This window comes from Anser brachyrhynchus, assembly GCF_964034855.1.
Source record: "Anser brachyrhynchus genome assembly, chromosome: 1".
Lineage (NCBI taxonomy): Eukaryota > Metazoa > Chordata > Aves > Anseriformes > Anatidae > Anser > Anser brachyrhynchus.
This window is the reverse complement of record NC_137694.1, coordinates 116,016,134-116,041,065: the sequence shown is the minus strand read 5'-3', so window position 1 is coordinate 116,041,065 and position 24,932 is coordinate 116,016,134. Positions and strand designations below refer to the sequence as shown.

The window sequence follows — 24,932 nt, the reverse complement described above, 5'->3', positions numbered from 1 at the left end:
TGTTTTTAACAATCCATTGTATATGGAGGAGTAAACAAAGCAAAACATCACACAACGTTTGTGCAAATGAACAACACACATGCACTGAGTACTGTAACATTTCACATTACAATCGTAATGACTCTGAGTTGCCTGAATTTTTGCTTTAAAAATGCATTTGCATTTTCCCCTAGGCTAAAATAACCAACTGCAGGCTGGCTTTTGGTATGGCAGTTTTCATGTGCAAGTTCTAATAAAGCCTTAGGAAAAGGCCATAGCATAAACTCACCTGTTTATGAGATTCTTAATGGTATTTCAACAGTCATAATATTGTTGTTGCTTTAAACTGTGTCAGTAGTTACCTAGTTTAAACTAATTGCTACAGTCCTAATAAAATAGTTTAATACAGAGGTTTAGAATGAATAGCCTTCCTAGCCAAACAGACAAATGTCCACATCCCCGCTGCAATAGACTTTTGGACATCTTGTTGCACTGGATTGTTGAATACAGATGCAGAACTAAAAGATAAAATCTGAAATCTGACTTTGCCATTAGAACTAAAATAAATCATCAGTTGTTGTAGAAGTGGGTGTAGGGAAGTAAACCAGATGTTGTCAATGTGAAGGAACACACCCTCCTATTAATACGCTTACCCTTTTTTACCCTTTTATCTATGTGTAACTGTGTATATAGTTACATTGCTTTCCTCTGCAATGTAGTCCTCTTTGATAGAAAAGCCTGCCTTCTGGAGAAATGAAGGTCATGTAAGATCACAGCTCTATTTATCAGAAGTTAACCAAGAAAGCATCAATACATTTTTTATCTGATTAGCCATTACAGACATTTTACTGATTCCAGTATTCCAGGACAGACTCATGTCCAATGCTCAGGTCCCGATCATGCAACAAGCTTAAATGACATGGGTGGACCATTGCACTTTGGTGCTGAACTGGAGCCTCAGGATATATCTGCAGTGCAGTCCCTGCTGTGACCAGAGCCTGTGCAAGCATTCAACACTAGTTTTAAACCAGCTGGCATGGACCTGCCTAGCAGTAAAAGAGCATCAGCTTGGAAGTTCACACTGAGAAAAATCTGCCTGATAAAGTTACAGCTCTGGCACAGGGTAAAAATAGCTTGTTTTGGGAAAAGTGAGGATGCTCCCAAATATAGAGGTCGGCCTGAGAGACTCTGCCCAGAGGTCTGAGCTGCCCAGCAGGCAGCTCTCCAGTCGCTGCAACTCACAGTGTGCCTTTTTAAGGCAAAAAATCAGCAGTCTCCGTGACATTTCAGGCTCAGTCATACCTAGTCATCAATTAAAGAATTGAATATTTACTCAGCTGGTTAGTCTAGACTGAGCACTGTCAGCTGCTTTCCCTTTCAGTTGCATATATCTTTTAGTTATCTAATACCTTATATCTTTTTAGTTGCAGATATAAACACAGCAGAACAGAACAGAAGGCACTGGTGGGCAAACCCAACTTAATGCACGAAGAAAGGAAGACACATGAAGACATCCTCTAACTGGTCACAAGCCAGTTTCCCAATTAGTAGTGTAAAATGAAGGGATGATCAGTATGACTATTGTCAGCAGTGACTGTATAAAACTCTCCCAGGCATTGACCAACAATAGTTGCATTTGAGATACTACCTGCTATCCAGCCTTGGAGACGTCAATTAATTATGCACTGCATCAGTCACAGGGCATACACATTATTTTCATCCACATTATCAATGCTGAAAAAAGTCGTAAAGTTTTACAGGGATTTTGAGTTTTATGTGTTTTATTCTTCCACTTTTCAGTAATCTCATCACCAGTGCCTCCTCAGTGACTTCAGTGACTCCATTTTCACAGATATAAGAGGGTGTAACAATACTGATTTGTCTTTAAATAACTTTACTACAGACATGATATATTATATATACGTTTGCAAGAAAAATATTTACATACTTTTAAAGCGTTCAGTGACCAAATGTCTTCCATGTATTTGAAAATCATTCTAACTCTATATCAATACATTGTGTGCATAGTTTTTAGGTATTTCTACATGTGAAAGCTCCTCAAGCCAAGGAATTCACTGGTTAAAGCCAAAGAAAGATATTAATAATTTAATAATAATAATAATAATAATAATAATAATAATAATAATAATAATAATAATAATAATAGAAGACAGAATATAAAGACCCTACAATTTGAAGCTTCTGAGATCAGGTCAAGTTTTATTTAAATGTGCAAGGGTAAAATAATCAGTTCATGTATTCCATAAGCAACCTGAACTTTCATTTCCATATATCATTTATACAACAAATAAATTTCTTGCAATAATCTGGTAATAATAATTACATTTTTAAACGATCTTTTAAATGCCAGCTAGAAGCACAATGAGAAGCTCAATGCATGTTTCAGCAAAAAATATGCCTTGGCCAGTTTGTTCTGCTATCTACTGGGAATGTAAGCAGCCTACTAGAACTCTGGTATGACAACTGATGTTACTACAGGGCAATACAGGGTGGATTAAGGATAGAATTATTTCCAGCTTTAACTCTTGGTATGAGTCAAGCTCTTCATACTACTTAGCATTTGTATTTGCTTAGGTTTAATAATATATCTTCAGTTGTTTGAGGGCAAAAAGAAAATAGCCAATTTACTAGGAATGTTTGGGCAATGAGAATTCAATTGATTTGATTTTTGTTATTTAAAGGCATTGCCATATTATATTTGAGCTCCTCTGAAACATTAATTTTACCTTCCCATAGGACTGCAACGTGAGGTGGTGTTGTTCCCTGAGGTGAAAACACAGACCTATATTTTCAAAAAGTCTGAGCTGAGCTGTGATGCACTGCAGCAGAAATGTCGCTGTTCAAAGGGAACTACCAAATCCAAATCCCCCAGCGTCAATGGACATGTGCCAGAAATTAATAATAATAATAATAATAATAATATGATTATAAGACTTGCCAGAGATACCAAGGTATGTCTATGAAAATACTAGAAACAGATTTCCTGTGTTCTGCACCTTGGACCCATATTCAGTCTTCTTCTGGGATACATTGTAGTACAAATCTAACTAAAGTTAACAGAAATACCCCAGGTCACCCTTAGAGCTCATTGCTAGCTCCTCAAACAGCGTAAATATGCCAGTTAGCCTGAGAGGAAATCTAGTCTCATATACACACTTTGCACAGGAAACCAATACAGTATTAATCACTTGAGCCTAATCCTGTTATTCAGCTCATAAGTAAGGAATGGGCTGCTATGTTATGCCTTCAGCGGCTTTACCTTTCATCTCATTTGGAAATAAGAAGCTGGTAGAATGGATTGCTGCCTATGAAGATGGTGCCTTCTCCATATATACTACCCAGTGTCAGATAAGTTTTTGCAGCTTTACAGGCAAAACTGCTTTTCTTTTACAAAGTCTGGTTGCTCGTGTGCTAGAGATGACATACTGTTTGGCATCTGGGTATGATGAGCTCTCCCTTGAACAGCAGCCTGGTGTCCATTTGACCTCTAAGATGGGAATGAAAATTTCCAGTACACACACAGTTCAGAAGCATAATTTTACTTTTCATGACTGGTGCATGCACACCAACTGTTCTCTTGTTTGCGTCTGTGCTCAGCTGCAGTGCATATTCCAAGTGGGTACATTTCTATGCATATTTGCAGCAGAGGCAGATCTCAGGCAGAAGGGTAAAGGCAAAGGGGAATCACAGTTCCCTAGTATGAAATATATTAACTGGCTTCCTGACAGAGAGAGTTCAAGGCACCTCACATGCCTTGCAGATCCCCTTGGACCAGGGGTGCAAAATTCTGTATTATTTGTGCTAGAAAAGGCCCTCATCAATGTGCCAAACTGCCATATACTAATCAGTGAGCAGCAAATACAGAGTAGTTTCTCTTACTGCCTTCTGTAGGAAATGCCCCAGAGTGAATCTTTCATTGAATTCCCGAAGACTGCTTAGGTACAGGGAGGATTTTTTAGCGTGCTGTGAATTCCTTTGCACAGAGTAACTATTTTGAGGACAACTCAGAAATAGCACTGAGAATTCTCAGGATGCAGACAATACAGATCCATGTCAGCTGGCTGTCATTTTGACAAGTAGATGGCATGTCAGGAGTATCTAGAGTTTTTCTCATTCTCCCTCAGGCATGCGCACATAAAGCCTAACCACCTTTACTCTACAGTGCTAGAAGAACAATGCAGTATTTTAAGAGCCCACGTTTGTCTGTTACTGTCAGCTCATAGTAAAAAATACTTCTGAAGGAAATCAGAGTTTTTTTGCTAGATGGAACTGTGTGCTCGGCAGCTGGGTGAAATGTGTCACTCATACAAGGAGAGTTATCAGTCTCTTGAAGTACCACAGTAGCACAAAGGCATAGAGAAGAAGAGATCCATATCAGACTTTGCCCTGAAGCGCCTTATGATGTTTGGCAGAGCAGCTCCAGCAGTGGAAAGGGTGGCCATGAAATGCAAATATATTTGAACTCTAAAATGTAGTCCCAGATATACCAAAGAACTTGATGATTTCTCTAAAGTGGACATAAAATACAGCATATGCTCTTGCTTTTTACTGGTAATAGTATCAATAATTTCCATTTTATTTTATTTCTGTACTCTGAACTGTTGAATTAAATGCATCTTGTACCTGTTGTTACCAGGAAATGTAATACATGTATGCATATGAATAAATAGATGCAGGTATAGATATACATGGATAGATATGCATGAATGCCCTTCCACCTAACCCCCCACCCCCAGTTAGTTAGCACAGAACTAGAAACAGAAACCAAATGACTGTAACTTGCTCCCTCCAAAAGAATAGCCAGGGAGAGCCCTGCACTCCCAAATTCCTTACACAAGAGATGTTAAGAGAACTTCAGATCCCTGGGAGACTTATCTAATTGTTATTCCTGAAGCGCTGAGAATGATTCAGCCACTCAGAAAAAAAAGTCCTTAGAAACAAAATGCAACTATCACGTTTTGTTTTTTTTTCATAGTCTTTGTGACACTTCTCAGTACTTTGCCTGCTGTTTCAGAGAAATTAAAAAACTGTGCCATCTGATCAAGAGTGTTCTTTCTTCCTTTGTCCACCTTCCAAAACACTATTACTCCTCTGGGGAGGTAGATTATCCTCATCTATTTTAGTGTCATATGATACTCATATGCAGATCAGTAACTCACAGGGGTTTTTAGTGCCTTGTTTTCATAACTGTCACTGAAATCCTTTCCAAGCCTGCCACATCAAAATGCATCATCTTTCATTAAATGTCATTTGGATTGTGTCATCAAGAAGGCGCTTTTATTAATTTGCATTTTTTAGTTAAAGCATACATGCACATGTATTCCTTCTTCCTTACGCTTGTATTCTTTATGGTCTTGTAGGCAATAGCTTGGTCTGAAAGCTTGTCAAACTCTCTTACCAAGTTCTACAGTGGGAGCACTGGAGCCCAGACTTGAAGAAATTGCTCCATGAAATGAGCTAACTCTCACCCAACACAATACATGAACCAGCAAATGAGAATTGAATCTCTAGTCTCTTAGGTCTATCGTTCCTTTACCAGAATCGATTCTACTCATTTTCCTGTCTCTATAAAATATGGACAAACAGAAAACTTTATTGTAGCACCATCAAGCACTGGAAATGTTGGAAAAGATAAACATTTTTCTTATTAAGCAATTTAATTTTATCTTTTTCTTGCAGTAATGCAAGCTGTTTCCCTCCACCTGAAATAGTCCAGGAAACATTTTAGGAAACATCAGAATAATCAGTGACACCATCTAACTCCCAATGTTTTCAGGAAGCTTTTCTTCTGGGGCTTCTGCATAAGTTAGTTTAGGTATCCAATTTAAATTCTCTGAACTAGGGAGCCTTGGAGGAGATCCTATGCCCCAGCTTCCTCCAGAAAGAAGATGGGGAGATCAATATCCTAGATGATGAAGCCTAAATCTGCGTGTATTCAGTTCAGCTGTAAGTTTCCATGTTCAGATTGCAAGTCCAAGCCAATTACCCTAGCCTCTATAGGCATAATTCAAAAAAAAAAAATAGCAACAACAAAAACATGCTTCAGATTGACTATTTGTGAAGGAATAAATGGATTTACAAAAGTAAAGAGAGGTCATTTCATTCCTGTAATATCTATGAGAAATTCTTCCTCATCAAAAACCTGTCACCCACTCAAGCAAGCAACCTGGGGGTTTTGGGACTATGCATGTGTCCTCATGCACAGTAGGGGTTAGCTGTAGGCTTGGTTTTGCTTCTGTCAACCTTACAAGTAAAAAATAAAAGTTTTTAAAACTCAACTTCACCTTCCAAATAAAAAACCAGTGAATTCTGAAAACTGTGGACAAGTGAAAATAGTCCCTATAATTTACTCTTTCCTAGGTAGGACATTTAGAGACATGTCTACATGCTTTCCAGTCATTTATTTTTATTGTCATTTATTGTGATAGAAAAAGGAGCTACAAGTGGGAAGATGACAAAAGAAAGAAATCAAGTAGTTACATCTAATGCAACTAAGCTCTTTTATTAATTATTAAAAAAAAATGAGGTTGGCTTCTAAGGGTCTTAATAAGTTTTAAAAATATAGTTTGTTTTGATGGAATAACTGCACGTGAGCTCCATTTGTTGGGATTTTCTCATTGTTAGAAACACTAAAAAGGATGAACACTAAGAAAACATAGAAACATGCCTAACAGAGAGGGTCTGTCATGTCATGGGACCCACAGCTTGTCTAGCAAGCCTCATGACCCTTTGAACTATATGTACATCTTACCTTCAATAAACTGTCTCTGAACATCTGTTTGTTCAACTAATGATCATAAGGAAATAAGATTATGTTATTCTAGGAATTGCAATATTTTAAAGATAGTGGCCCAGCTCAGTAAGTCTTCCTGCTCGGAGTTTTTATCTATGCAGAGAATACCATGGCATATTGCTGTTTTCCTGCTCTACCAATGGACTTCCATGTGCTGCCCTCTTGACTTAGAAGGCAGCTTCCTTCTTGACTCTATATTAGCCTTTTTGTCTTGATAAATGTGCTTAGACATTCCCTTTGGTAAAGCACAGTATTGTCAATCCTTACACCTGTGAGCCGCTATGTGCAGTCACTTCTTTCTCTATGTCTCTACCTCTGGATAGAAAACACATACAATCAGACCCAAAGTACACTGAACATTCAGGGAATCAGTGAATAGATTTTGATCAGCAACAAGAAAAGGGTCAATGAAGGACTTGCAGACACGTCTGCAACTAGTTAGCAGAATCATTGACTTCTACCATCCTTGCAGTTGACTGTAGACTATGAAGGGAAAGCCAGTGAGGGAAGTCCCACCTGTTGTAGGAAGCTTGTAGAGAAAGAAATATAGTAGTGGAACTAAAAGAGCCTATGGATTGTGTAGTGCACTCAGCCCACAAGATCTTTACAACGTGTCATATTCTAGCCGTGCTGAATATGGATTATAATAAAAGAACAACCTTTAAAAACAACTCTGAAAAAATACCTCTGTTAAAGTTCTCTTGGTTACTTATAATGTTTTACAGTTGCAGTGCATCACATACTATATACTGTGTCTTTTTACCATAGTGAGATAAGAAGTATTTCTATTCCTGTTCATATACAACATACCTCTCCACATAACAGAAAAGTCTTATGAAGAAAGTTTGGTGGTGAGAACTCACCTTAATAATGCAGAGGGAGATATACCAGTTGCTAAGACTCCAACACCATGAGCCAAGAAAGATCCATGTGTTTCACTTTCCTTGTAGCCTTTTTCTGAAGAGACCTTTACAAAAGCTTTTAGGAGTTTTGCAGCCTGCTGGCTGAACCCGTCACCATTCATTAGGATTGGATTCTTTCATGTGAAAACACTTCAGAATTTCTTTATAACTCTAACTACTTCAGGGAGGAGAACAAAGTGTGACATTCTTCGAGTGACATATATTGCATCAGGACATAACTGTCTTGCTGTGTATAGCTATGGAGTAATTCTTAATAATACAGTTTGCATTACAGCTTGATGCAGAGTTCTCAGTGTTAAGGGATAAGACACAGAACTGATGCAACATCAGTTTCTTAAATTATCTTCCCCCTTAACAAGGAAGAGTATTTTGTGACTATACCGTATTCCTGTTACATTGGGATTTCAGAAAAGAGTCCCTTCCTCCGTGTTTGTCACCCAGCCACTTTATATTAAATATGTTGCTTGCACATACGATGCACATTTAAAAAATGAAAGGTTAAGTTTCTGATTTCTGTGCACATGAGCTTAGTCTGGAGTCCATATGATAGCTGGTAAGTAGACAGAACATTAGTTGCAGCAAACTATTTCCTTTAGTGTCCAAGCCTGAAGGAAGGCTTACTCAATGAGGCAAACAAAAGGGCCAGGCAAAAGAAAAAGGTGTGGATTTATAAACTACTTCAGCTGTTTGGGAACTGATATTTTGTTCAAGGCATATTTAACATCTCCAGTAGGAAATGCAATGGCCCTGATCCTGTGCCATTAGCCATGCTCTCAGGCAGGAGCTGACTTGATTCTGATAGACCTTTGCTTCCCTACACTTATCTCTAATAAAGGATTGAAGTTCAGACCATCCCCTACAGCTTCACAATATTTATTATCAGAAGGCAAGCACCCTTTTCCAGATTTTCCAAGAGTATCTAGAAGAGGATTCTTTAACTTGGAGAAGATGAGTGGCCCATCCTTTGGGGCCAAAGTATAGCAGCTTGCTCAGAGTCTCAAACATCACTCAGAAAACAACTAAGAAAACCGAGATATAAAGCTAGGAGAATATAATTTTTTTTGCCAGACAAGTGAAAATGTAGAAGTGATTGTCCAATGTGTGACACCAGACACAGTTGTTTGGCCTACCAGCATTATGAAAGAATATCCTGGTCATGTAAGTTCCTGCTCTGGTGTCTGAGAGAAAGTTGTGGGAATATGGAAATTTACAGTCTCTAGAACCAAAGATATGTTTGACCATCTCAAAGCAGCTCTTTTGGACAGATGCTTCCCCATTTCAAATTAAATGTCACAGATGTGGGAGATGCAGAGGGAAGAAGGCTGACATCTGTTTCCAAGGCTTTTTTTTTTTATTTTTCATTTACTCACTCACACATATCCATTCATATCCATCATATAATTTCTCTGTCCCAAGTAAGGGGACCACTGAAGAGCAGAAAGGAACAATTAAGACCAAGAGTTATAACCCCGGGCTCTGGGCTCCAGGGAAGGGACAGAAGATCTCTTAAAGAACTATTTTCTCTTTTGCAATCCTTAGACCCATCACTGGAGAGGAAGTAAGGTCTGACCCCAGGCTGTAAGTGTGCATGTGAAATCAATCCAAACCGGTATGTGCTCTGTCATCACCTGTGCACAACTCTCTTATGCAGATTTTGGCTCCTTGAAGAAATAAACCTTTCTTTTCCCCCAAGGGAAAAGAGTCTAAAGTGTTTGATACAACAAAAGGGCTTCCATTTAATCTATTTCAGGATTACTAGTGCATTGAGACAGTGAATGATTTAAAAGTATAACTTACAGGAAATGTTTAACTCTGAGAGTGCTAAGTGCTGACCTGGAAGAAAATCAATCATTTAGCTCTTGCATGTTGTTGTCTTGTTGGTTCCAAGCTCTGCCCTACAAACAGGAAACTTAGTTCAGTTGCCTTTGAAATTAAACAGCTATATCAGACTTAGCAGTCTGGAACTACAAGAAAGCATCAGTCAAATAGCTTAAATTATTCACATTCTCCACTTGCTCCCTTCTTTCTCCCTCCTCATTTTCCTCCAAATGATGAAAAGCTCTGCTGCAGTTTTTGTCATGGAGTATCAAGCAAATTTTCTTATGTTCTGCAGGTATCAGTCATAATCCCATACATCTGAGCAACTTAAAAATGACTGTTGCAATGTGATCTAAGCTGCCCCAGAGAAATAGATCATTAGGTGCAACAAAACACATTTTTGACAATGATAGTCATGAAAGTCTTCATAAGAGCAGAGAGAGTTTTTTCTAAATCTGAAGCTAGTCCCCTAGGCCTGGTAAATTTCTCCCTTCTGCACTATGCATCCATTCCTCTTGACCAGCCAATAAGTTCACCCAGAGCAGGCCAGCCTTGCTGCACATCACATCTTCAGCTCCTTTCCTTTGACAGTCAGAGGAAGTTAAATGTGCCCTAGGAGTACATGCAAGCAATAAACAACTTCACAGGAAAATATGGTATAACAGTCTGTTCCTTGTGCTACTTGTACACATAAAATTTTTGCTCTCATTATTATTCCTTACAGACATGGTTCTTTCAATTGTTAACCAATATATATATTTCAACTGTTGTCATTGTGGATGAGAAACTGATAAGTTACGTCGAGATAAAAACCTCTCAAGCCAACTTCAGAACAAAATTCTTGCAACACTATTTCTGTCCTCAGAAACAAGTAAAACTAATATGTAAATTCCTATGTAATCCACCAAGAAGATGATGAACTGTCAAAATAACACAAAACAAAATCTTATTAAAGAAGCTATAGGAGCTATCAGTGACAACTGCTCATTGGCAACAGAATCATCAAGTGAACAGAGCAACATTCCTGCCAGGCACAATATGGCAGAAGAGGCGTCAGAAAACTTTCTAAGGAAATCAAATGATATTTGACATACAGAAAGTGTGAGACCCATGGTGACGCTTCCTCTCTCTTACCCAGCACAGTCTTTCTTAACATAGTTCTTTCCACAAAACGGGGTCCCTATGAAGCCCTCTAAAGGAGCAGAAACCAGCAGGGTCCATCCCATACCCATATGAACTAAGCCTGTAATTAAACTCTTATTGCAGGACAATTCTGCACAAACCTTCAAATTACATCTGAAAGTATGCAAGATACGTTCTCTTGCTTCAAATGGTGCTTGTGTCTTCTGTTAAGTTAACATGTAATGGCAAGGTACCTTCTGCTACAATGGTGAATGTACTTCAAAACTAGAAAATTACCAAATACTGTTTTATCAGAAGTTGAAAGTATCAAAATCCCACTTCCTCACTAGCAGGGTTTTTTTCAGTCTGAATCTTCTGTCCACCACCTCCTTCATCTTTCCCAGTTCCTTGGACAGTCTTCCATCTGGGTACCATAAAAACCTGCAGGCAACCAAAGAGATAATCAGCTCAGTTTTATTTCCTCTTGCACTACCACAGACTTCTGCCAACACGAAGCTGCCTAGGTCTTGTCTTCTCCCTTCTCCTATTTTACTGCAGGGTAGTTCCAGAAGGGAAAGGTCCCTGCAGGGCACTCTGCAGTACACTTTGCTCTATGTGTGGTAAGTAATATTTGTGCTATGCATTATTTGAGTTAAGTGAAAGAAAAGGGAGAGAAAAAGCTACACCCCACTCCATATTCAGTAATAAGTGGCCTTAAACAACCTGTTCATAAAAAGACCCATGATGTTTTAAGTTGTAGCTTCCTTGGAAAAAGAGGATGCAGCCTTTTTTGTTTGTTTCCTTCCTTTGTAAAATAGGGAATAGATACTTTTCCCAAGAAAAACAAATCACTATACATCTTGACATTCTAGATTACTACAATTTCATTTTCATTTTCTGCCACACATTTGTTAATTTAGCTTGTTGGCAATCCCAAAAGCAAATGAGGAGAATGCAAAGCTCTCACTAGCATGCCATCACGAGACCATGCTCCCTGAGTGACAGCACTGTGGGAAGCCTGAAAGCACAAGAGCAGCCCAGATCCCTTGAACATTTTGAAGAGGTGCTATAATTGAATCTGCTTCATTATAAAAGGGCAACCATTAGAAGAGCAAAGCCACATTTATGAAGCCTTGGGCATTTTCTTACATTGATTAAATACTGTTTAATGCCTGAAAATGACAGGGGAAAAAAAAAATCAGGAAAGCCCAAAGGAGTGAAGCGAATCAGCATGGCAAATAAATCTGCAGTGATTCTCGCACAGAAAACAGTTATTTTTATAGGAAAATGACAAGGAGCAATATGCAGACCCATTAGGAAAATTCTAGCATCTGCCTATTCATCCTAATTAAAAGTATTAAATGCATTCAGCACATGTAACAATAGCTTATTATCATCATCTCTCCCATTTCTGTAAGAGAAAAGAAAACTCACTTCTTATGGCAATTTGTATTCTAACTCAATGTCCCATCACATGAAATTTTTCACTTCATCCTTCTTCCCATGTTCCCTGCATATTTGTCATATTTACATATTAACACACCTTACACATCAAAAAATCATTTTCTTCCTTCAGAACAATTCCTATCAGACAAAAGCAATTAATGCATAAGTAAAAAGAATGAAATGCAAAGCTAATGGCAAACTTACCTATTAATATGATAGCTTTGTTTTTGTTAGGTATCTTGAGGATAAATGCAGTGTGACTACTCATTTAAATATTCTTTGTGGGTATTTCTTTGAAAATTTGAATTCTGGCTTTTGCACATTGTCTAGATTGAACTCATTATTGTTTAGAACAATTTTTAGAATGTTAATCGTGCTTTGAATAAACTGAATAATAAAACACCCCCGCAAGTGTTGTTAAGAAAGTCAGCTGCACTGACAGTGCCCTTCCTTTCTGAAGGAGATCTCATTGCATTTCCAGAAGGCCTGGTTACGGGAATCCACTCTCAGCTACTCCCTGTCAGAAGGCAGTTCAAAGGATCGTGAAGGAAAGGTTGGGATCAGTTAATTTAGGAGCACAGTAAAGACATGGAAATTGGATTTTCCACTCTAACTTGGTGATTTATTCATAATTTGAAACAGCTGAGTTTTAAAATCTATGAAGTTATCAGAAAGGATAATAGTTACTAGCATTAAGGAGTGAGAAAATATGACATAGCTACTTGCCCAGGGGCAAGAAAATATTGGGGGTTCCTGTCCTAAGCTTTAGTGTAGCAGCCAGGCAAATACAGAGAGTTATGGACTTCAGACAAAACATTTTACTGGATGTGGCAGGAAGGAAAGAAATTAGGAAATGTGCTTATTCAGAAAAACTTCATATTCCCACTCCTTGAATATATACATTATGGAAGAGCATTTCATTACTCAACAACACTATTTCTTGTTTCTATGGGTCCTGTCTAATTCAGTGCACAGATATGTATAATGTTCACTTGACTGGAAGATATTCAGTGTTTTGTTTTATCCTTGTTGTTAATGTGGCTTTACACTGTCTCTTGCAAACCATTTACCCACAGCTCAGCAAACAGAATTACTGACTTTCTCATGGGTTTTGCTACAGAGCCACAGTAAGACAAAAGAAAACTGACAGAAATTTGCACATTGTTGCAGAGGCTGACCTTAGTAATAGACTGTGTGGAATAATGGATAATTGAGCCAGGCTTGAAAGCATGGCAGCAAAAAGAGAAATGGCAGTAGATAATTACTTTATATTATTAAAGAATATATCTCTTTCTCGGTTAACACCCAGGCCCAATTAATGGCTCAATTATATTCTAAAATAATTGGTTACATTACACTAAAGCCATGTATTTTTTTGTATCCTCTTTCCTCCTCTCACTAAATATATTTTTTCTCCCTATGTCAAGAATAAGTTGGGCAATGATCCTGCAACCATTTCTGTTCATGTTGGCCCCTGCATCCATGTCAACCTTTGCTGAATTCACCAAGGCATGAGAGAGTACAAGGCAAGGAGATCACGCTACCTAGGCAGGGTAGATTATAAAATCAAAGCTCTTAGACCTGCGTTAGTCATACATAGCTTTAGACACCTACCTGAGGGGGCTGCATTAGAAGAAACATGGTCATCTTCTGTAGAGAAAGGAATACAATACAATAAAAGATTATCCAGTCATATAGGCCATATCATCCCTGGATGGTACTGAACTCTCTCCTTTGACCATACAAGGGGCCTGTGAACACTAAAATCTAAAATTAGGTGTTTTAGCTGTGGTATCCACATTTATGCAAGATCCAAGCAAGAAGTAGTCTAGAAAATATTGAGGATAAATACTGAATCCTTCACTCTGGAGCTAGATATACATATTCTGATAAATACTTCTGAACTGTATATGAGAACAGTATGAAATCATGTTCCAAACCAAGTCAGAGTGTGCTTGGCCATGACTCTACTCTGCATATCCCGATCCTTCAGCTAGCATTCATTATCTTCATATTAAAAGTACATCACGTGAAACATCAGGATGCCATATGTCATCAGATAACCACTATGAGAAAAATTACATAGCAAAACCACAACAAAATATAGATATTTCCTCTTCGATCAAGCCTGCTGAAGGAATGGTGAAGGAATAAGACTAGACTAAGGCTCGAATAACTGCAACTCTCTTGCTAAAAGCAAGAGTCAAAGCTCATGAAGAGCATGCAGAAGTCACCCCGTCTCACCATAAGATAATTCTCACAGACTGGTTTCTTGTATCTTACAAACCCATCCAGGGTCTTGCTTGCACTATAGCATTTTCAGGCTGAGGACTGGTAACAAAGACAGCAAAGAAAAGAACAGAGTGAAGAGGCTTCATGTGACTCATCACATGAGTAAAATTAAAAAAAAAAAAAAATCAGACACCCACCTCTTGACATTAAAGAAAACTCTCCAACAAACCTGGAAAAGGCAAAACAAACAAAAAGTTGCCACAAAAAAAGGAAAATTGTGTAGTTGTATAGATCTGTATCATTCAGGCACTGGTAGGGGCTGGGGCAGTTCAGTGGGACCAAGGCAATCAAGGTGGGGATCTTGCTGTACAACAAGGCCATCTTGAAAACACATGTGCTGAACAGGTCATGCTACAGCTCTGCTGTTCTTACCATCTTCAATAAACCCATGTCAACAAGGAATATAAGCTCTTCTCTGCTGGAAGGTGAATTTTTTTCCCTACTTTCTCTACAGTTTTTAAGGCCAGAAGAGACCAAAAGCTCTGTATAACACCTGCAAGAAAATTTCATCCAGTTACCCTTTTAGAGAGGTTATTAATTTGCTAATGTATTCCTCCTACACTCCATTTCCCAACTAAAAAAGAACTCTTCTGCCTAAATGTATATTTGTTTGTTTGTTTGTTTTTGTCCCCAATTATATGAGTCGATCTATTAGGATATAATTTCCTTCTGCAGGCAATCTGGAGTCACCTTACCTCCCATGTGGGAGTAACCTAAGGAACAATTTCCCACCCTGTTAAAAATAAGTAACTTCTTTCTGTTTAGATTTCTCTTATGGCTCACAGACTTGCCAGTCCCATAATTTCTTCCTGTTTCCTGATTCTGATTTCTATGCAAGCCCAGAAGAAAGTTGCCACTATTAAGAACAAAGAAGAAATACATCTGAGTACTATCTCAGAATGAAGGAGACACAAAAAAGCAACAAAACCCCAGAATAGAAAGCCAGCTTCTTTGCTGAACTGTTTCTTTTTGTACCCACATATACTGTACCTCCTAAATTGCCCATGCATCTCATCCTTCCTTGCACCTGTCTCAGCTTTCAAACCCAGCACTTCGCGCAAAAGATATGCCTAACAGCATATTTGTAAGTGCTGAGAGATAAGGAGAAAAGCTGCCTCTAATGTCAGACTCGGAGGCAGGATGTCTGCAGACTGCTTTTTCCCCTATAGGAACCATCCATTGTTTGGCATGCAGCGCTGTCTTCGTCATCATCACCACACGCTCCCTACCACTGTCCTCGTAAAGCAGTTCAGACAGAGGGCAATGAGCCATTTCCAGAGGGAAGGGAGGGGGATTGTGTGTAATATCTGTCTAAGGAAACAAATGGGCAGGATGTGGAATGGATCCCAAGAGAATCCTGATCAAGTCTGCATCAAACAACCCCTCCATATGCTGAAGGAGCATAACACTAAACTCCGTTTGAAGTTAGAAACAGTGTAGTTCTTTTCTGTTAACGCACAAGTAATAATGCTACATCTTAGTGTGGGTTCTGCTGTTTTTTGGTTTTCCACCACATTGCAATATTTGAAGTACTTCTTAAAAACACCAAAAGTAGGAAAATTACATTCATGGGTTTCTGCTTCAAATATTTATGTTTTTACAGAAGTGGGGGGAGGACTGCTGGGATGTAAATATAGATGCAAATAAATATCTGGGAACTGATCAAACTAATTAATGCAGGAAAGTTTTAGCAATCAAAGAATACGTATGCAGATCTGGGCACAAAAGAAGAGAAGAATGTATGTTTTGTTAGAAAAGAGGTGTGGGAAGGCAAGCAGACAGCCAGGAAGTGAAGGATGAAGTTGTGTTATTCAGCAAACAGTTCTCCACGTCAAAGGGAAATCTGTGCGTTAGGTCAGGCAGTTGGCACATGGAGGAAAACAAGAACAACAAAACCCTTAAAAGGTAGTCAGCACATGCTTTTGGAAGGGGTTTTCAGTCCTCACCACCATACTGTACTGTACAGCATGCCAGTCCCATATAATACAATCCTGCTGGGGCAGAGCAACCCTCCATCTCTCACTCAACAAATGGTGTCCCGGCCCTGCCAACCACAGAGCCCAAATCTTGCTGGAGCAGAGTCCCCAGCCCTCTCCCAGATTGCGTAAATCAAGCTAAAAGCCATGAGAACTGTATCTGCACTAGAAAGATCTGCTGAGCAAATGTCTTGGTTTGCAGCTGCTGACCTGCTTCCTGATGGGAAAATGCTTTTCTGGTAGCTATCTGTTACCTGCAGGCTTGTACAGCTGGAGAAGGAGGTCGTATTCAGGGGCAAACAGGTGAAGTGCAGCCAGCTTACGTTAACTGTGTGCATGGATGCACGTAATCTCTGACAGGCAACTGCCATTGTGTAAACTGTGTATTGCAGCCCAACACAAAGCAGGAAGAGGGATCAGAGGCACTTTATAGTAATCAGGATACCAATTTTGAAAAAAATACAGGCATCATCAAGAGACTGAGTTGGCACCTTAGCCAGGAAGACTCAGAGCAGCTGGTGAAAGAGAATCATTTTTTATCACAATCCAAAACTCCTCATATGAATAAGCAAGAAACGTTTAGACTACACCCCAAAGAGATACCTAGCAAGCAATGTTCAACATTCGTCTCTGGAGACTTGCTCTTCACAACTGTCCTTGCTGAAATTAAAGACAGAGCGTTCAAGATGCTTTCAGTCTATTGTGTTTATGAGTATCATACTGTCAGTGGCTAATACCTGGAGGCTGTCATCATGGAAGATGTGAAGTTTTACTTTAATTCTCTTTGTAGTCTTGGCACCGCTCAGCAGTAGAAATCTGAGCAATTTGTGAAAAGTTTTTCATGGGGGGTTTTTCTGGTATAGAGATGTTATGTCTTCTGCTGAGGTGAGGTACACAAGGGTCTGGTCATCTGTGATAAAAGGCAGGTTCTTCTCATCCATTTCCAAAATACAGACTGGATTCCAACAGAATCAAGCTACTTTTTCAAACAATGTAATATCCCTTCTCAATAAAACAAAGTACATATTTCATGATAGCATCTGGCAGATGCAGAATTAAAAATGACTGCTTCATTTGTTCCTGCTAGAAACTTTGTTTATGCCATGAATTGAATTGTTTCTTCAGCTTATTTGAAGACAAGGTGGTGTCCTTATCATGTTTCCCTTGGTATACTCAAAGTATCCCTCTTACAGGGAAACCTTATTTTATCCTCCTTTATCACAGAAGAGAGAGAAGAAGAAAAAAAAAAGAATATTTAAAAAAAAAAAAGGAAAAAAAAAAGATCAATATATTTATTTCTCTGAATCCAGGCAATATTTAAAACTAGTATTGGTAGATTTTGAAGGCAAATCCTCCAGAAATCCTTACTATGTAAATCATCTTCTATATACTCTACATACAAGCAATGAAAACATGGAAAAAATCTTTTTCAGAAGCAAAAATATCAAAGGGTTTATGCAGAAAATGAAGGTGTATACCAGCTAGTACCTAAAAAGAGCCAGAATTCCAATTGGTTGTCTATTTTTTTTTAATTGTGCTAAAAAAGCACTTTCAGCACAGCAACCTACTGCACAACAAAGGCAGCAAATCTGACAGTGCAGGAACTTACACTCACTTTAGTGGCAAAAAGCGGGTGTTTCAGCATATTTCTGGTCCCAGTGTGAGTTAAAATTCAATGGAAATAGCTTCTGATTGTCTGGCATGGGCTTTAATGGCTCTGTTACCATTTTACTCTTTGACATTCTGTTATGACTATAGACTTTTTCTCCAGCTTTATTATTTGATGCAATTATGCTGATGGCCCACAAGGAATTTTGATCTAGACAACTTTAACGATCAGGAAAAAAAAAAAAAAGCGGCATTAGTAAAAGCATATGTAGTTATTATTTAAATTACAAGCGTGGAGCATTCTCCTCACTTGAAATCTTATTTTTGTCTTCCCACAGTACTTTTAGCAGCATGCCTTACATCAGATCTCCAGCTAATATACATCAACAAGGCTCTAGTGAAGACAGTATCTACCAGCCAGAGATTCATTCCTTATGCTATTTTATTTTCTCAGACCTCTTGAGAACGACAGATTTTAACCCACACTTACCTCACCTTAACACACATTCTAACACTGACAGAGTTACTTACATCTTACTCCATCATTAAGTTAGGCTCAATGATTTAAAGGTCAGTTGTGGTATAGTCACAATTCCACAGTAATATGGGGTTTATTATTCATTGCACCACACTCTAAGTATTGTGAGGAGAAGGCATCTAATGCAGCACAAAAGCTGCTCTAGGGGAACCCACACCTGGTAGCTGATGTGGTTGTTACCCCCCAAGTATGGAAAATATCCTCAGCCACATAGGTATCACAGCTGTGGCCCTCTTGGCCCCAGCAGCAGGGCAGGGCACTTCTAACACCCCATCAGGTGGTGGTATCCTATCTGCACCTTCAGCGATAAGGACAGCCATGAGTTTGCTCTCAGTGGTATCCATGTGTGGAAGCAAATGTCCTGTAATTATATTCTTACCAGGTCCCTGCCCTCACTTCTCCTAGGGGGAAATCCACTTGCAGTGGTTCAGTGCCTTCTCTTGGATCAGTTTTCCTCCCTCTCAGCTATCTTTTTGGAGCTCCCTGTTCCCCCAGCAGTCTGCAAATCCTCATGCAGCAGGAGAGCTCTCAGAGCTGCTTTGTGCCAGTTGTTACAGAGAGGTAGGCAACACAAAACTCCAGCAATGTCATTATAGCCCTTTCATTTGCCAAAAGCGCTCCAGCTGTGCAATGAACTACCAATGTGCACAAGAGAGATTTCCCCTAAAAAGCATTCTATGGCTGGAAGACCTAAAACTTCAAAATATCTGTCTTGTAATGTGGCATGATAAAAGTTAATTTTTGGTTTTCAAAAGGCTTTTTTTTTTTTTTTTAAAGCTGAGGCATCTGTTGGAAACCCTGACAGATTAGGATGCAGACTGGTTTTGCTAGAAAGGAAGGAGATACGTTCTTTTATTTGTATTTCTTTTAGGAAGCCCTAAGATTGGAACTTCAGGAAGCAAGAAAACCTTTTCTTAATTTTTCTGCTCTTATGACTCTCAGAATTGTTTCTTTTTATTGTCCTACTTTCTTTCTGGGCATTTTTTTCTTGTGTGTTCCTTGTAAGCTAAGACTAAGAGTCTAAATGACTGTTACTCATGATTACAGGGATTGTACAGATTCAACCAGAACTTGAGTCTACCAGAAATTTGAAATTAAACATAAAGAACCCAGGACATTTCTGAGGCTTTGGTGAATTACCAAAACCACATTGAACCCCTCCACCTTTCTTCACAGTTCTCTAGAATACAAAAACACATACATTTTTCCAGATTCCAGAAAACACTTATGTTCAAAATTGTACCTACTTCTCAGTAGAGAAGCCAAAAATTGAGAATCTCTTTCACCAGCTGCAGCATTTCTTTGCTTTGTCTCAATCAGAAGAGGAATCTCATTTAGGAGTCTTATTTGTACCTGAAGTATGAGACTGGAAGACAAGCATCAGGACTATTCTGGTTGTATGGTTACTTCTGTCCTGATTAATATTACGTCTTTTTAATTCCTTCCATGAATTACCACTGAATGAACTGAAATAACCTTTAGGTCAGTCTTTCCTGTGAAGTCGTGGAGGGTCTTTATTTAGTTTTGCAAACTGTGTTTACCATAGAATCATAGAATCATTAAGGTTGGAAAAGGCCTTCAAGGTCATCTAGTCCAACCACACTCCTACCACCAATAGCAGCCACTAAACCATGTCCCTAAGTACCATGTCCAACCTTTTCCAACCTTAAACACCCCCAGAGACGGTGACTCCACCACCTCCCTGGATGGCTGGTGAAGTTTGGCTATGGAACATGTTTCCAAGAAGCATCCAAAGGAAATTAAAATAAATGTGAAAGATCCAGTTTTGACCCTAGGCAACTGGAGTCACAGTCAGAATTGGAATTTAACATGAGTTTGAAACAGGAGCACACTTTACTTACTTGTTCTTCTACTGGGGGAGGGGAGAGTTTAGCATGTTCTCCATGAGCCCTGTGGAGTGCAGACAGAATCACAGTTGTATCACCATATGTTAATGCATTTACTGAGTACTGCATTTTAATAATTTTCTGTTGCAGTGAGTGAAAATCTCATTTGGCTGTGATTTGCATTGTGCCGGCATTAGATATCATTCTATGTTAGATGAAAATCAATGCTGTCACTGAAGTATCCTCTCCTTTCATTACTCTAAATAGTATTTCATCCTAATACATTGAATCATTGCAGTACAAGCAATAAAAATCAGCAACTACTACTGTTTTATTTCAGGCTACAAACAACCCTTAAATCATCCCCTCTTCACTGAAGGGTAGGACCAAGCAAAACAAATATGGAGAGGCTTTACTTATCACAACTGCTATTTTTTCCCTAGAAGCAGACAAAAGGGACTATTTGGGGGTGGAGAAAGGTGAACAGCATGAGGAGAGATGGACAAGGCAGCACAGCGCAATGGGATCATGCCTGTTTGGGTAACAGTCAAAAGACAACAGGTCAAGCCATCCGAATGTTGTCATCCGGGGTGGAATGACAGGTGCCAGCAAGTCCCAGAGTGAATGCATTGAAAGAGCAGATGTGACCAAGGTGAAGTAGTAGTGCTGCACTTTATAACACCATACACCAGCTACAAGAGAAAAGAGACTGATCTGTACTTTGCACGTCACCCAAAAACATGAACTTGAAATTTTAGATCATGCCTAATGTACGGCACACACCATAGCTGTCTAGGTAGTCTCAGCAGCAAATGAGACTGACAAACTTATCTGTTGTCCAATAAACTTCCTGTATTTTAAAAAGTTCCTAGTCTTTGCTAAGGCAACTATCTTGTGTCCACCTAACAGATTGTGACCAGCCACACGCCCTGGGGAAAGCAGATTATCAGATCAGAGTCTGCTCCATGGATCAAAGAGGAACAGATGTGCCCTCATTGGGCCAAGAATACTGAATGACTGATTCACAGATCAAAGACGGCTCAGTGCTTAATAGTCACATTAGTGCATTCTTATATCAGAAGTAACCCAGAAAACCTCAACGCCCTGACGTATTAGCCTGCTCATCCCAGAAAAATAGTTCCTTCACTCCCCTGATCCCCAGCAGTTATTTTAGTCTTGATGTAGGGCACAACATCTGTCAGTTCCTGGATAGAAGAAGCTGTTCTAGACACAGCTTCATCTCATATAGACTTTGGCTATTTTTCAGAATTGTGCTACAATATGCCACTTCTCATGTGAAAAGACAAAACAGCTTGATGTTAGTAGCAGTTTGATTAAATATAGGAAAAAAAATAACATAGGCACAGTAAAGCTGTGGAAATATTTTTCACTGCTCTCAGTGAAGTATATGTCTTGCTCCTCACCCTCCTGACTTCTCCTTTGTCTCCCAGAGTCCAGGTTGGCTCAGCAGTTTTGCAAAACTTCAACAGCTTCTATACAATTTGAACAAAATATTTATGGTACCTTATATTTCCTCTGGTGGCTTTGTGCTCTGTGTAAAGTGGCATGACGCGAGACAGAGGAAAGTCCAAAAATCCATCAGGTTCTTACAACACTTCTACGCATAGCTTGATAGGGGAGCAGGGGCCAGGCACCCAAAGAGGTTGTTGGAGTGGTTCTGACAAAGAAATTCCTTGAGAAAGCTTTTTCTTGAAGAGTCAAAATGCATAGTAAGGTGGGTTCCAATTTCAGGGAAATTAGCACTGGAGGGGAGTTTCTAAGACTGCACACTGGGCCATCAGTTCAGAGGGATTGCAGAAAGGAAGTAAAGCTGAAAAATCTGATCCTTCCTAGACAAAAATGAAGGTTTTCCACTGATTAATTTTATAAAACACATTCTTAAGGGTTTGGTTCTCCTTCAATGCAGAAGGAAAACTTCAGAACCTTCGAAGTGGTCACAAAAATTGCAGAAGCTATCATAAAATACCAATTGCTTCCTGGCCAGCTTGACCTCAAGTCTTTAAACAGTCTTAGGTTCAAGTTTATATTTGCAAAGGTGCACAAATACCGCAAGTGTCTTGCACATTGCAATTTCATACCACACATCTATTGCATCCAGATTTAGATTACTTCTCTTGGGAAATGAAAGCACATTCTGGGAAACTTAGCTGATTTCCAGAGCCCTTCTGACCCACCATGGAAGAGTGTTTAGCCTATAGCAAATCAGAGCAAGGCATCTAACTCCCACTGCAGCTGTAGTGCATTCCATGTGGAGGGCTGGACTGCAGGACTGTGCCCTCGGTCAGGAAGAATCATGTATTTTGTGATTCAAATGCTGGCAGGCAGCAGATGAAGCCCTGCTAATGATCAGGAAATTATTTCTATGCTAGTACAGAAAAAGAATTGAAAAAAAAAGCTTCAAACATTTTCAATGTTACAATATTTTTTAAAGCTCTCACACTCTTAGGGGTTTGGTTGTGGTTTGGGTTTTTTTGTTTGGTTGTTGTTTTTTTTCATAGTTTTTTAAACCTTGCAAATTGTAGCTAACTTAAAGGCCCCCAAAGACTGCAGGTATAACCTTAATTGCTCTGGAAATTACTTGGGAGAGACAATCAAAAGGCAGAAACATGCATTTGACTTTACATCTCTGTTGACTCAGTCAGGTACTTTGGTTTCCATGGAATCTGTGGTATCTAGTTTTGTTAAGCCTGTTAATTTACAGCTTTGATAGCAACCAGTTTATTTTAAATGTGTATTTTGATAGGAGTCCCAAGTGAATTACACCTGCCTGCCAAGATCCAATGCATGATAAAATATACTACAAAGAAGTTTTCTTGATTTTTTAAGACAACTGGGTAGCAAAACTAAAGGCATGATTAAAAGCATTAATTCACTTTTGTAGATTAACAATTTCAAAATCTTATTACTACGTTTTTACTTTGAGCTCGTTAAAATTTAAGGATGCACCTTGGAGGTGACTGGTTACCTAATAAGCACTTATTTCAGATGCAAGCCAAGCATGCTTGATAACAAACCTTTACAAAGCATTTCTACTAGATTTTGCAATAAGCCATCTAATGGATATTATAGAATGAATGAAAATCAGTCTAGATGGGGTTATCAGGTAGGAATATATTCAGGTTTCTGTGACTCAGCCCAGATAAGGAGTCTGTCTCTTTTTGCAAGCAGCAAAAGCAGTCAAAGTACTCCTGAGAAGTTATTTTTACTGTACTGGGGAGAAAAAAAATAAATCTAATAGGTTTTCTTTGGACTTAATCAAAGTGGGAGTTGATTATGTTGGTGTTTGCTCAGTACTGAGAAGAGACTCAATCTCATTATTTGCTAAATCGTTAACAGAAAAAAAAATAAAACTTTTTTTGGAAAACTGGATTAACAGAGCAAATCTGTTAATAGATTTTGCTGCTGGACATCTAATTCATCTCCTTCTGTGTTTCTGCATCTTTATACACTAGGAAAAAGAAAATCCATTGTCAAGATGCTTTGATAAAGTTCTACTAATGAAAGTTAATATTGTTTAAATTAAACTTTGCATTAACTTGCTAGATTTTACTTGAAATCTTCAGCCTATAGTTTGGGATTTAGATAACATGGTCCTCAACCAGTGCAGAGGTGAATGCAGGTCTACTGGTAGTTAGGTGCCACTATCCATAAAACTAATGCACAGCATTCTATACTTGGTCCTGTAGAACTCACAACAGCTGGACAGAAATCTTTGATGTAATTTATTTAACACATTTTATCTTCCCAGGACTAGGAAGAACAGAAATGCAGCAAGGTATTACTAAATACTGAACAATCCATTTAAAACTGAGTTGTGCATGCTTTTCTTAATCACCGTTTACCACCCAATTAATGGCAGTTTTTTTTTCCTTTTAATAGTCCGTAAGCATTAACTTCTGATATCAATTTAGAGAGTTGTGGGTTTTTTTTCCTAAACAGCATCCTGAGGCTAAAGTATGCTAAAAGCAAATGGGATAATTTTTTAAATAAAAAGACTGCAGACACTTGTCAGAAAAGTCTTCATTATGTGTCAAATGAATTGAATATCCATGCCAAGAAAGCTGAATACGGCTCACCATACCTGTGAAAGAGCAAAACACTTCCTAAAGGATGAGACTTCATCCTTCATAACAAAATGGCAAACATAACAAGATTAAGGCTAACTTGCAGTAACATGAGCATCTTGCAATAACCTGGTCTCTCTCAGAACAGTGCCAGTGTTCAAAGCCAAAGCTTTTTAACAAAAAAATCATGCAAGACTGCCATGAACAGGAGGTGGCTTCCTCTGGTTAGGGGTTCAGGCAATGGACTGCACTAGTATGCTAATAGCTGGTTCTGGAGCTGGGCTGGTGTGCCCATGCAACAGAGGACTGCTCTGCACTGCAAAAGTGCACTAGCTTGGGGATCCCAGACACAATCCAGTGGCTCCCTGCTCTAGTGACAAATTCAGAGCTTCCTTGTTTTCTTCTATCCCTCCGCCCCAGGAACAGCAATAGTGTCATGAGATTTATATGACTAGTCCCAGCTGGAGAACAGAGCCCAGATTTG

General features: G+C 38.9%; 1 protein-coding gene and 1 long non-coding RNA gene across 7 annotated transcripts in view; one reads left to right on the top strand and one right to left on the bottom strand.

Moving 5' to 3' along the window:
- KCNJ6 (potassium inwardly rectifying channel subfamily J member 6) overlaps window positions 1-24,932 on the top strand; it is a 164,257-nt gene that overhangs the window by 73,338 nt on the left and 65,987 nt on the right. The window lies entirely within an intron of this gene.
- Window positions 1,409-24,932, bottom strand: part of LOC308196698 — a 68,295-nt gene continuing 44,771 nt past the window's right edge. Inside the window, exons 2-7 of one of the 2 annotated variants that reach the window (XR_013952351.1) lie at window positions 20,379-20,427; window positions 14,532-14,563; window positions 13,717-13,752; window positions 10,954-11,097; window positions 9,514-9,611; window positions 1,409-2,054 (exon numbers count right to left, since the gene is read on the bottom strand). This is a non-coding gene — a long non-coding RNA (uncharacterized lncRNA). Of the gene's footprint in view, window positions 2,055-9,513; window positions 9,612-10,160; window positions 11,098-13,716; window positions 13,753-14,531; window positions 14,564-20,378; window positions 20,428-24,932 lie in introns of those variants that run through there. The other variant, XR_013952352.1, reaches the window with a different exon arrangement.